General features: G+C 39.1%; 1 pseudogene; it reads left to right on the top strand.

The window, feature by feature from the left end:
• The first annotated feature begins 10534 nt into the window (after positions 1–10534).
• LOC122471104 lies at positions 10535–10670 on the top strand (annotated as a pseudogene).
• Positions 10671–14097: the final 3427 nt, after the last annotated feature.

Here is a 14097-nt window from a genome sequence, read left to right as displayed (position 1 = left end):
AGAGGGAAAAGCCTTGGGCTGAAGCTAGGAGTAGTGAGGTCTTCTAATTCCATTGTGAATTCTCTCTGAAGAATCAAGAAGTAACTACCTTCCTGCCTTCAGTTTATTCATCTGTAATTTCTGAGATGCCTTTGTCTCTATCATTCTGAATTCATGGGTCATTACCAACATCAAGAGATAACAACGTCAAGTCTTCTACTGCTGTGTTCATCCCCCTCTTTTAAATCTCTGCCTCACCTTTTACTCTAAGTGCTAAATATTATTAATCAAGGAAATGATTCCTGATGCTTGATAGGCATCAGAATTTAGGTATGAGTATGTCACAGGCCCTCACCATGATCCATCTGGTGCTCTGAAGCCCAGATATCAGGAAATGCTAAAACGAGGAAGAATAAAGCTGCTCCTAAGAATCACCATGCCAACAACTTCAGCGGTAAGGACCAATAGGGGGGAGCAAGTCTGATTTTGATACTGCCAAGGAAGAATTGGCACCGCTGGTGCTAACTTCAGTGTTCACGTGGTCCAAAAAGGCTTACCTCAGAAGTTACCTGCCTCTCCAACAGACCTCACACACCTTATTTTGATAAGCAACAGGTCTCTATAATTACCCTGCTCTTTTAGCCAAATATGTTTCTTCTTTTTCTCTCTGGTACATGCCCTTGGCTACTCCCAGGCCAATCATGTCATAGTTCCACTTACACTTGCCCTGCCCCAGATCAGTATCTCCTCTTCATGGACTTTTCTCACCTCTGTGAACTTACATCTGATACATCCTTTGGGACATCCTTGTATGAAAACACATACAAAGGGAATGAGATCAATTTCACAATTTAAAAGCTTGTTCCATCAAAACTTTGACCAACTACTGTAATTCATTCTCCAACTTCTGAAATACAGTAACAAATATGAATCTCCTCACATATCTTCAGAATAAAATCACTCTTTCTCTCTGTCTTCCTATCTTTTCTTTCTTTGATCAATGCTGGGCCCAATCCCCAAAACCCTGAAATCTAATATGGGGCTGATGAGCACCAAGAAATAGGTGTTTTCCAAAATCTCTCCCAGTGATCCTAAAGATGAAGGCAATGTGAGGAAACAGTAGTCTTGAACATATATGAGAATCTAGGAAGAAACTAAAATAACCCCAATAGCAAAAATAAATTTCAAACTGTTTAGCCACAATGTACCTTCTCATGGAAGGTGATCTTTTTTCATTTAGAGTTATTTCACTTTTCATTTGGGCACATTAAATAAGATTATTTCCCAATTTCCCACAGCAAATGTAAAACCATAAATGAAAAGCATGTGTAAGATTTTACTAAAAACAGATATGACCATTGCACAAAAAAGTGACAGTTGATGACTCCCTCCAATGAAGATGTGAAGCAGAAATAAGAGTAGTATAAAGGAGATGTCTTGTCCCCCTATAGCTGCTATCCCTTTCCTAGTTCTGCCAACAAGAGAGACTTTGGGGGTTTGTTTTGTTTTGTTTTCTTTTCCATTTTTTGGCTCCAGACATCTAGATAGGTAATAAGCATTTTGTCTCTCTCATTCAGTTTCCTTCCTCTATGAAGATTTAGGTTCAGAAAAAAGAGAAAGATAGATCTTACTTAGGCCACAAGCCTAAATTTCAGGCTTCAAAGACCTCTATCAGACCTAGCAATACAGCTGTTAAAGCCCAGAACTCTGATGGCCACTACTCTCTTTCCATGCACTTAATGACTTTCATCTCCACATTGACAAAGGAAGGTGTTCCTAGTGGTAATTTGCTGGTAAATTTCTGGTATTATGCTATCTAATGCCATTTAAATCTCTACAGTTGCAGTCTCTAAATATGGCTTCCAGAAATCCTTTAGTATTTATAAAGCATATCACTTCTCACATTAAAAAGTGGAGACCACCCTCTTTCTCATTAAACTTGTGATGGCATCGGGAATTGGTTTGGCTAACAGAATGTGGCAGAAGTGTTCTGGAATGCTTGACCTCAGGGGGCTTAAGAGGACTGCAGCTTTTTTGTCTCTACTTTTGGGGTTCACCCGCCATGCTATATTAGGAAGTATATTAGGGTACCTGGGCAGCTCAGTTGGTTAAGCTTCCAACTCTTGATTCTGGCTCAGGTCATGATCACATCAGACTCCGTGCTGGGCATGGAGCCTACTTAAGATTCACTCTCTCTTTCTGGGGCGCTTCAGTGGCTCAGTTGGTTAAGCATCCAACTTCAGCTCAGTCATAATCTTGTGGTTTGTGAGTTCGAGCCCTGCGTCGGGCTCTGTGCTGAGAGCTCAGAATCTGGAGCCTGCTTCAGATTCTGTGTCTCCCTTTCTCTCTGCCCCTCCCCTGCTCCTGTTCTGTCTCTCTCTCTCTGTCTCTCAAAAATGAAAAAACATTTAAAAAATTAATAAAAAATTTTTTAAAAAGATTATCTCTCTCCTTCCTTGTCTGCTCCTACCCTGCTAGCTCTCTCTCTTTCTCTAAGAGAGAGAGAGAGAGAGAGAGAGAGAGAAAGAAAGAGAGCGGGGGGGGGGGGGAGGGCGGGGCAAGGAGGGCCCTGGAGGATTATGTGCCATTTTAGATGTCCCAGCCACAGCCAAGCTCTCACCTAAAAGCAATAGCATGAATGATCCCAGTCATCATTACGTGATGTTAAGATAATTGTCCAGTTGAGCTCTGCCTGAATTCATGATGTACAGAATTGACAGAAATAATAACTTGTGGTTTTAAGCTACTAAATTTGGGGTCATTCACTATGCAGCAATGGATAACTACAATATTTTCCCACTCTTCCAACTCACAAAGTACAGCAGTTTAGGTATTGCTTGGGGCAGGAAAAACAGAACCTGTCTGTGTTGCATACTGATATAATATAATGACCTTAAGCCATTATGATGACTTAAATGGTGCTTAGGGAAATCAGACTATCTGTCTAAGTTTGCATGATATATTTTAAAAATAATCCCACTTAAACTCATTATATTTTTGAAGATTAATACAGCAACTTTAAGGATGAGTATCAGGAATCTAGAACCTTTGCTTATGTGAGAAGCTTCATTCGTGAGGAAGCTTCATTCGTGAGTTAGACAAACTATTTGTGGTTAGACAGAAGAATTCTCTTGCCTTGAGATCAAAAGAGCCTGAAAAAAACTGAGATGAGTGTAGGGCACACAGACAGATGTGAAAGACATCTCAAGAGTAAGGGTTGAAATTGGGACGTTGATCCCTAGAAAAACACCCCTAATAGCCTACTGTGTGTCCTGACATTGTCACTGAACAGTACTTTTAGACTAGAGTACCTGACAGAGGAGGTTTGGATCTTAGTCGCACCACTACCATTTATTTCCTGTAGGCTTTGGCTGAATTATTTAACCTCTCCTAAACGCTAGTGAAAGAACAAGTCTGAATCCCACTGATTCTCCTTACAGACAGACTCTACAGATTTCTGTCTGAGTGAAGAACATTACATCTCCCTTATGGAGCTGGAACGGCTGAGCCAGTGTGACTTTCTGAGAGCCATGGGTTCATTCATGTGGGGCTGACTGACCTTTCCTGGCATGTTAGTTTCCTAGCCTGCTGTAACAAAGTGCCACACCCTGGGTGGTTTAAAGAATAGAAATTGGTTTTCTCACAATTCTGGGGGCCAAAAGTCTGAGATCAAGACATCCCAGAGTTGGTTCCTTCTAGGGGCTATGAGGGAGAATCTGTTTCATGCCTCTCCCCTACCTTCTGGAGGCTTATTGGCAATCTTTGGTGTTCCTTGGCTTGTTGTTGCATCACCTTAACCTCTGCCTTCATCTTTACATGATGTTCTTTCTGTGCACAAATTTATGTGTCCAAATTCCCCCTTTTTATAAGGACCTCAGTCACATTGACTTAGGGCTTACCCCAAGAATCTCATTTTATCTTGGCTACTTCTGTGAAGACCTTGTCTCCAAATAAGGTCACATTCTGAGATGCCAAGAGTCAAGACTTCAACATATCTTTTGGGGGCTACACAATTCAAGCTCAGATATCTGGGAGATGCTGCAGAACCTCAGAGCCTGAGCAGTGCTAGGCTTGAGCATCCTTGGAAACAGCAAAACCCATAGGTGCCTGTTCTGATGTCTCCCAGAGATTGACTCAGGCTCCTTATTCCATTTTAGCCTTCAACTTCTGGAGAAAATATCCTAGCAGTTATCCTGAGAGCAGTTATCTGGACAGCCCCAGCCAGCCTAAACTCCTACTATGCCTCACTCCACCTGATGTCCCAAATCTACCACCACCTCTGCAACTGATCCTATCACTCACTCAACAGGCATCTCCTGGATGCTGACTCCTGGGCTCACTGCCAAATCCTAGCCCTCTTCACTATTTTTTTTCAACTTAAAGTAGTCATTTTTTAAAGTTTTTCTTTCCTAAGTGGGAAATGACACCACATATGAATGACAAATGTCTCTATCCCTTGCTTAGGAACGTCAAAGGAAAAAACCCAATCCCCACAAAGCAGACTAGAATAGTCACTTAACGATTCAGTGACTGTCCTAGTGCACATGCCTCCCTCCTAGTTAATTCTTTTACACTAACAACTGCTTTGGGCACCATAAATTATATACCTGTTTTGACTAAAAGGAGTTGCGTGACGAGTAGTAGGGCTTATCAAAATCGAGTCTACATTACAGGTGCTGTCAGCATGATAGACAGAAAGGCAAGGTATAATCCCAATGACTCCCCGATGAAACATATACAGAGGCTTAACCTAATCCCTGAAGGAATGACAAGGAAAATAAGGTGAAAGACCAATTAGCCTCTTTCCATATAATCCTAAACTCATTGGTTGGCTATTTTCATTTCTTCTGCTCCCTGACTCACTAAGTAAGAGCCAAGAGGTGACAAAAGCCAATGTTTTCTCAGCAGAACCATCTGATGTTTTTTGGTGGAAGATCTACCTGACTTTTACTGGACTAAAAACATGTATCATATTTACCCACAGCCTTTTTCTTTTAGAGAGTTGTAAAAGGCAGCACATTTGTCCTTTTTTTCCCCCCCTATATGGGGGTAAGTAGGCACTTGAGAGAAGCAGGATTTTTCTAAAATGCCATCCATCAGTTCCTGAGTTCCCCCTTTGTGTTCACCCCTTGTTAGTAATTGCAGAAGATACAAGGAGAAGAGAAGCAATATTCCATGGCCTATTAGAATTTGGACTCCAGTACAGGGAAGAAAATAAAACTCTACTGTACAAAGAGAAAGTCTTAATGTCTGCTGTTTTTCATATGTGATGAAACTGCTTCTTTCTTTTTAGCAGGACAAGTACTATCTTTTGGGTTTTTGTCCAGCTGTGGGTATGCCTATGTACTGAGAATTCCATTTCATGGACTCATTCATTTAGCATCCTTTGTCACCAATGGCATCTAGTTGAAAGGATACTAATCAGGGTTCACTGTAGCATCTGTGGTAATATTTAGGAGCTGAAGCCAGGAAAGAATAAGTGCATGGTTTGAATTACACTGTTACACTGCAGTGAGACTGTGTGTCCATGATGGGGAGTTGACTACGGGTCAATGTCACTGAAGCTGGGGAGACTTCATGAGTTGGGTGAGGGAGTTACAAATGTTTCCTTCACACGAAGGTGATGATCTTTACAGTGCTCCAATGTACTGCCCTGGGCCCAGCAGCCACTCTTCCTGACTGAATTCTCCATATAACCTGTCCTGAAGGACCTAATAAAACCACCAAAAGTGCTTCACTCCTGGGACAGAGGTCCATCAACTGTCACCAAAGGTCTTCAGCCTCCTAGCAACCCAAGTAACTTCCCTAGAAATGGACCCAGTGCATTCAGGAGGAGAAACCTAGGCTAATCATTCTGGCTGTTTCCTTTCTTCTATCTTTGCCCACATATGCCATTTTTCCCCCTAATCAACTTCAATTAAATTTGGTTTAACAAAGATTGATAATAATTATCATTGCTGTAAAGGAAAACAATAATCTTTTCTCTTCCCACAGTGTTTTTATGTTTTTCCTAAACCATTTTCACATACATTAATTAATTCAATCTTTATCATCTGCCTTGTGCCCAGCCAGGTATAAGGCATTGTGAGGAATGCAAGATGCCAACCCCCTGAGTTGCTAATGTGCTCCCTCATATTGTTTTCATAGGCCACTGTGACCAAAAGCATCAGTCCTGAAGCCATCAGACACAGCTATCAGACTGGAGGCATGGCTCTTTTCTGGGGGGAAAAATGGAAATCTGTCACCTTGACACCCTGACCCTCCTGCCTTCGCTCCATCAAAGTCCATTATCTGCCTGGCTCCCCAGGATATTCCAGGAGCCTGAAGCTGCTACATCTCCTTTCTAGATAATCTCGACATTTTTGTTTCTAGTTTTAACCTCATTCAGATCCTCTACCTGCACTTCCCCATAACGTCTCCTGGTTCCTTCATGTTGCATTTTGGCTCTCGGCTGGGTTTGCAACTCCTCCCAACTTAGCAACATCTGAAAATTTAATTAGCGAGTGGTTGTCTCCCTCTTCCATATAATTAATGAAGATGTTAAAATAAAACTGGATTAAGAACTTATTAGGCTATAATTTGCAAATCATTGCCAAAGTTACCAGTTAAGCTCTAACAAGGCAGGAGGGAGCAACGTAGAGGGGTGAGTGTGTCTAAACCATCACGATCCTTCACTCTAAGCCAAAGGCAGTATGGCACAAGGGCAAGAGTTCAGGCTAGCAGTCAGGAGCCAGGATGTTCATTGGGAGTCTGTCACCAGGAGAAACTCCCCTAGGATGATCCACCTCCAAACCCCAAGGTACAGGCTGAAGGACACCAAGATACTTCAGGCTCAATAAACTGAGGAGTTGGGTACACTCTTGGGTGAGAATGCAACATAAGCAGTAATCCATTCAAAAGGGAGGGAAAGAATGGGGAGGGGAAACATGTATTTCTTTTGAATATTGTAATACTAGTAAGAATAAGCCTTTCTTGAAGAGTGAACAAAATAGGTCAAATAATAAAATTGCAGGATGTATTTACTCCTAAAAATCTATTCTTGGCTAGTGAAGACAGTCAGCTCAAGACAAAAAGGGTCAAAATAAGGAAGGAGAGTTTCCACCATTCAAAAACAACAGGCAGTGAGGAAGATACTGCCTCTAATTTTATCTCAGACCATTCACAACAAAGCCCATCTTTGCTTTTACCTTATGCTGGTCTTAGAATTATTCCTATTCCCCTCATTCCTCCTGACCTGGTGTCTCTCAGCTGAATCTTTTACTTTGATTCTTCTCTTCTTTACTTTGGCTTTCATGACCACCAAGTCCTCTTCCAGCTCCTCCCTCAGCTTGACTTAGTCAATCTCATGTCTTTCCATCAGTAACCAAACAAGGCCCCTCACCTGCTCCAGTGTACAGGCCAACCCCACACATGGCCCCTGTGGCATTCCTGGTCTAGGTACCTGTGTCTTCCATCTTGGAGTTGGCATCTCCTCCTTCCTGGCCATGTTCACTCAGCAAGAAGCAAACCTGGGAGCAGGATTAAATGCAATTATGAAGGGCACGCACAGAATAGATTATTGAAGGATTTACTCGTGTAAGCAATCTTGGCTTCATAGAGCAAATATTAAATAGGTAGTGCTGTAATAGAAATGGTTGTATCCCTTCAAAATTCCTTTGTTGGAACTCCCAAGGTGAAGATATTAGGAGGTGAAGTCTTGGGGAGATAACTAGGTCATGAGAGTAGAGCCCTCATGAATGGGGTTCATGTTCTTACAAAAGAGGGCTGTCAGAGCTGCAATGTGAGGATACAAGGAGAAGTCTGTTACCCAGAAGAAGGTCCTCACTCAACCATGCTGGCATCCTAATCTTGGACTTTCAGCCCCTGGAACTGTGAGAAAGAAATTTCTGTTGTTTATAAGCCACCAAGTCTGTGGTATTTTGTCATAGTAACCCAAACTGACTAAAGCAGGTAGTCATACTTGTGGAATTTTTTCAAGAAACTAAATGTTGAAGAATATAATTCAGGAATTTGGTTTTATTCCAAACTTCTTTTGTTATGTCCAACATAACAATATAAGTTAGAATTGGCAAATCATGTATGACTTGACTGCCTTACTGGCCCAATTTTGCAAATTACAGATGAAGTTTGGTATCAGATATATTAATTTCTATATGTGAGCCCTTTATAGTTCTTTACCTCAATGTATTGGAAAGGGAAAGCCTATTTTGTTTAAAAAAAAAAAAAGGAAAAGGAAATAAAAGACAAAGTAGTGACTCACTCAAGGGAATACCTTGAAACGGGTATAATTTATAAAACAAAACACCCTTAATATGACAGCAGTCAATTTAGCCTGATATAAAAGAGGGTCTGTGTTTTCTTTCATTTATATTTTTATGATATGTAATGTCTTTATAATTTCACCACTCCACATCAAAGCCGCCAACCGCTGAGCGCCTAAATAAGTAGCATGTGAAGAAAATGAATGAATTGCTAAATGTCCCATTACGTCCACAGAGAATATCCTTCTATTTGGAGTCAGGAATCTTAAATTGAGACGACAAATGAATGGTTTTCACTCCAATGGAGGGAGAGTTTTGGCAACTTTATTACGTTCAGCATTTGAATGGACTAAGGGGGAAATACATAGAGAAATGAAGTTTTAAAAAAATAATGTATTGTTGGTATCTGAGCTCTGGCTCTAAATGTCAGTTCCTCTGTGAGACAGAGTGATGGGGACAGTAGGGGGCATAGCACATGCATAAAAGCTCCAGGGAGCCAGAGAGGAGGGCCTGTCAGTGGTATGATTTCCCCAGCACAAAGAAGCTATTTGGAGAATCTTAACAAGTTCCAATGTGTTTGGCCCAACACATTAGGACTGACATCAACAACTGAAAAGTAAAGAATGTGTTGAGCTGGTTAAAGGAAATCACAATAATCAGCAGCTCTTAGGGCACTTAACCATAGACACCCAGGGAGCCCCAAGGCGAGGGAAAAGAAACTGGGCGGGGCGGTGAGTGCAGCAACATCCCGGAGTTCATGGGCTTTAAAAAGCTGCCCGACCTTCCAGAGGAAAATAGGATGAGTGCTGTAGTGAAGACAATACAACTACTGACCTGTGCATAGCGTAGGTACACTGGTCTCAAGGGTTTCTTTTAAGGGAGGTCCACTTTCACAGACCCTAAGTCATTCATTCTTACAGCCTCAATATTTAAAACTTCTTTTTCTCATGTTCGAGGTCCCACCTCCCTCATGTCTCTCTCTCACCATCTGCAAATTTCCATATAGATTTCCTCTCAGCAGGGTGATTTGGGCACACTTAGTGATGGAGGGAAATAGGCTCAACTTGTGAGCTGTGGTGGCCTCTGAACCAGGAGGCTGAGCATTTTCAGGGCAAGACATTCAACTTTTTGGCAAGAATTGAGCAACTGACTAAGAGAACCAAAATAGGTCAGATGTATTGTGAGTGTTGTGATCACATTTACAAGGTGAACAATTAGTAATCAATTATTTATTCCTTGAATAAGACTGACCTTAATATTTGTGACTCTGTGAGAATGTATGTCTGATATACATGCAGTCAGAACATGATGGGAAGAGGCTTTCCTTCTTATGTCTTTTAGGCTTTTCCCTCCTATATCAGTTTACATCTAGATAAGAGAACAACAACAACAAAAACCGAACAAACAACTGGGGAAACCTAAGAATCATCTTCTGTGTAAACGGAGAGTCGTATTTTACTGCTTTAATGGGAAAATATTATCTGTATGTAGAAAATAGGTACTCAAATGGCAACATAGTGTAAATCAACATAGACTTTGAAACTTGAATACTGTGCTTTTAAGACAAAAGAATCAATCAGTAAGTTGTTTCTCTCTGACCTCAGTTTTCTAATTACAAGAACAAATAGATTGGATTATATAATTCCAAATTCTCCTACAGTCTTAATATTGTATGATCTTTAACAATATAAATAATAATGCCACAACTACACAATAATGGCATATCAGCAACAATAATCTTGTCAACAACCATTTGCTAAAAACTTGCAAAGCTCAAGACCATGTGCTAAGTGGCTTATGTACTTTATTCCATTTAATCCTTACAATAACTTTATGAAGAAAGAATTACTACTCTCATTTTTATAGATGAAGACAAATAAGTTACCCAATACTACATAGTTTGTGGGTGCCAGGATTAGAATTCTAACTCACATTGAATCTCAAATCCTATGTTCTTAATATAAAAACAATTAGTGATTTTATCTTATTTTTAATTTTACTTAGCATGGTGGGAGGGGAAGACTGGCTACAAGAAACTGAGAAGTAGAACTATTTTCACTAATTGTTTACAATATTGTCGAAGAGAAAAGACCCACATGGGAAAGAGATAGCCCTATAGTTTGGTATATGTGTAAGTGCCACATTGACTGAATCGATCAGTCAATAGGAACCAATGAGACCAAGAATTTGTATATCAAAATCAGTCAACAAGACCAAGAATTTGTATATCCAAAAGGTTTTCAAATGATTAAGATACTTCATTGAAATACAGCTTTCCTAAGATAAAATGTGCAATCACTTCTCAGCCTTTTGGCTAAGATCAAGTGTAGCATAAGATAAAATGCACAAATTTTAGGTATTTATTTTGATAAATTTTGACAAATATATACACCCAGGTAGGCTTTATCCCCATCAAGATATACAACATTTCTTCCACCCCAGTTTCATGTGTTTAGGATATACAGAATTTAAACAATATTAAACTGACTTGACTTTGCAGCCAATCCCCAACTCCTCCAGGTGATCACTGGTTTGACTTCCAATCCCCATAGATTAATTTTGTCTGTCCAGAATTTCATACAAATGGGGTCACTCAGGGTGTACTTTTTTATACTGGCCTTTTCCTCTCAACACAAGGTCTGTGAGATCCATCTCTGGTATTGTAGGCATCAGCAGTTTGTTCACTTTTATTGCTGCGGAGTATCCTATTACATGAATATACCATGATTTGTTTATCTATTGTCTTAGTGATAGACTTTTGAGTGATTTCCAGTTTCTAGCTGTTGTGAGGAAAGCCATATATATACTTATATAAGTCATTCATAAACAAATGTTTTTATTCCACTTAGATAAATAATTAGGCATGGGAGTAATGAGTCATGAGCTAGGTGTGTGTCTAGCTTTAAAAGAAAAATAATCTATTTTCTCAAATGGCTATACCATTTGATATTCCCACCATCAATGTGTGAAAGTTTTCAGTTGTTCCATATCTTCACTTGATATCAAGCTTTTTAATTTCACATATTCAAGGTCCGCCTAATTTTTTTATGGTTAGTGCTTTTTTGTGTCCACAAGGTCCAAAGATTTTCAAAAGATTTCCTAATTTCCTTATAATTTTTTATTGGACTTATGGATTACTTGGATATGCATTCTTTAATTTCCAAATATTTGGAGATTTTACTGTGTATTTATTGTTAATGATTTTTCATTTAATCACATTGTGATCAGAAGACATATTTTGTAAGATTTCAATTTCTTGACATTTATGAGATGAGTTTTATGGATCAATATATAATCTAGTTTGATGAATGTTCCATGTGCACTTGAAAATACTATTATTCTGCAGTTGTTGGGTGTGGTGATCTGTTAATGTCAATCAAGTCAAGTTGGTTTTAATGGTGTTTAAATTCTGTATATTCTAAAAGAATTTCTGCCTATTTACTCCATTAACTGTTAACAGAAGGTATTAACACTTCATCTATGATTGCATGTTTACAATTAGATTATAACTTATAGAAAGTACATATGTTACTTTTTATAACCACTGTGACAATCTCTGCCTTTTGAGTTTTAGTTTATTTGCATTTAATACAGTTATTTGTATGCTTGAGTTTAAATCTACTATCTTACTATTTATGTTCTATTTATTTCTCTTTTATTATTCTTTTTGCTATTGGGGGGTTAACTGAATAGTTTTAGAATTCTTTTTTATTTCCTATATTGGCTTTTTAGCTACACTTCTTTTTCTTAATTTTTTTTAATGTTTATTTATTTTTGAGACAGAGAGAGATAGAGTATGAGTGGGGCAGGGGCAGAAAGAGAGAGGGAGACACAGGATCCGAAGCAGGTTCCAGTCTCTGAGCTGTCAGCATAGAGCCCGATGAGGGGCTCAAACCCTTGAGCTGTGAGATCATGACCTGAGCCGAAGTCAGACGCTTAACCTACTAGCCACCCAAGTGCCCCTACACTTCTTTTTATTATTACTTTTCTTTGTCACTCTAGGAATGATAATATATATCTTTAATTTATAAAAGCATCCTTAGAATTAATATTTTACCAGCTCACACTTCATACTTCCAATTTCACAAATGTAAGAACATCAAATCAGTTTTTTCTTTTGTAACTTGTAGTATTAATGTCATTATGTTTGGTTCCCACATATGTTTTAACTTCACCGTACAATGATGTCATTTCTGTTTTAAAGAGTTTATTTGCCCTTTAAAGAAATTAAGAAAACAAAGTTTGAAAGTTAGTCTTTTATATTAATTGCATACTTAACAATTGCTAGGGCTTTTCATTTCTTCTCATGGAACCAGTTTTCCATCTGATATCATTTTCCTTTGACTTGAATTTCCTATAATAATTCTTACAGTATAGGTCTTCCACCAACAAATTTTCTCAGCTTTCATTTATCTGCAAATGTCTATTTCATGCTCATTTTTAAAGGATATTTTCGCTGGATATGGATTCTGGTGTAGTAGGTTTTCTTCTTCCTCCTCCCCTTCTTCTTCCTCCTCTCCTTCTTCCTCTTCTTCTCCTCCTCTCCTTTGTCTCCTCCTCCTCCTTCTCGCCCTCCCCTCACTCCTTCCCCCTCCTCCTTCTCCTTTTTCCTCTTCCTCCTTCTCTCCTTCTCCTTTCCCTTTTCCTTCCCCTTCTCCTTCTCCTTCCCCTTCCCCTTCTCCTTCATCTTCCAGCACGTTAAAGATGACCATTCCATTGTCTTCTGGCCTTCATTGTTTCTGACTAAAAATCAACCATCTTTCATATTATTGTTCCACTGCATGTCATGTGTTGATTTTCCCCAGCACTTTTAATATGTTCTTTTCATATTGTCTGGTTTTCAGCAATTTGACAATGATGTGCCTAAGGTTGGTATTCTTTATATTCATTCTCCTGTAGCTTTTTAGTACAAATGCAGACTACTGATACCCTCCTCAGACCTACTATATCAAAGTCTCTGGTAGTGTGACAAGGTTCTAAATTTATAAACAGTGTTTAAATTATTTTTATGGACACTGAAGATTAGAGAACCACTAAACTACTATAATAAAATTAGTCCCTATCCTGAAGAAATGTAGGATATTTGAAGGAGCTAAGATATAAACTCAAAAATCTATAATATTATTAGGATATAAAAATATGCCATATCAGGAGGGGTGACTTGTTATGAAAGTTCAGAAAAGAAAGAAGAAACATAAGTGGTAATAAGGGAAGCTTACTGGAAGGGATGGCACTCAAGCAGAATGCTTAAAAGATGAGTGCTATTTCAATTTGGAAAACTGGAGGAGAGCTGCCCCCATTTAAATGGTCATTTCTAAATACTATCATGAACAACAATTTTACCATCCCAGAACTAATCTTGAAACCTCTATTACTGGCATAAAATAGGAGTGACAGGCCAAAGTAAAAGAATATTTTTGACGGACTTAAGTTGAAGGTGTCTGACCTTTCAACCTTTAAAACAGAACTGAACCTCCCACATACACACCATGTGATAACCCAATTCTGAGCAGAAAAAAAAAAAAAAAAAGACTTGGAATGTTTTCCAGCCCATTAACAAAATGCAATAGCTTCTTATTTTTTTTAATGCAACATAACCTGGATGTCAGGTTGCATTAAGATGCCTTGGGTTACGATGACATAAATAGTTCAACATAATGAAACATGACACTGAGAAATATGGGCATCGATCTGTGCCACTAATTTAAGGACGCACTGGGTTTTGCCCTGATCTGTTTTTATGTCCTCAACCAGGAAATGACACATGGATAATGGGTATTGTCTGCTTTGTTGTTCCCAGGACAGGCTGCACAGAGAGTTTTTCTATTATCGACACATCCTTGGTATTGACAAGAGG

This window comes from Prionailurus bengalensis, chromosome D3 (genome assembly GCF_016509475.1).
Source record: "Prionailurus bengalensis isolate Pbe53 chromosome D3, Fcat_Pben_1.1_paternal_pri, whole genome shotgun sequence".
NCBI lineage: Eukaryota > Metazoa > Chordata > Mammalia > Carnivora > Felidae > Prionailurus > Prionailurus bengalensis.
The sequence above is the reverse complement of the archived record's forward strand: the minus strand, read 5'-3'. Positions and strand labels throughout refer to the sequence as shown.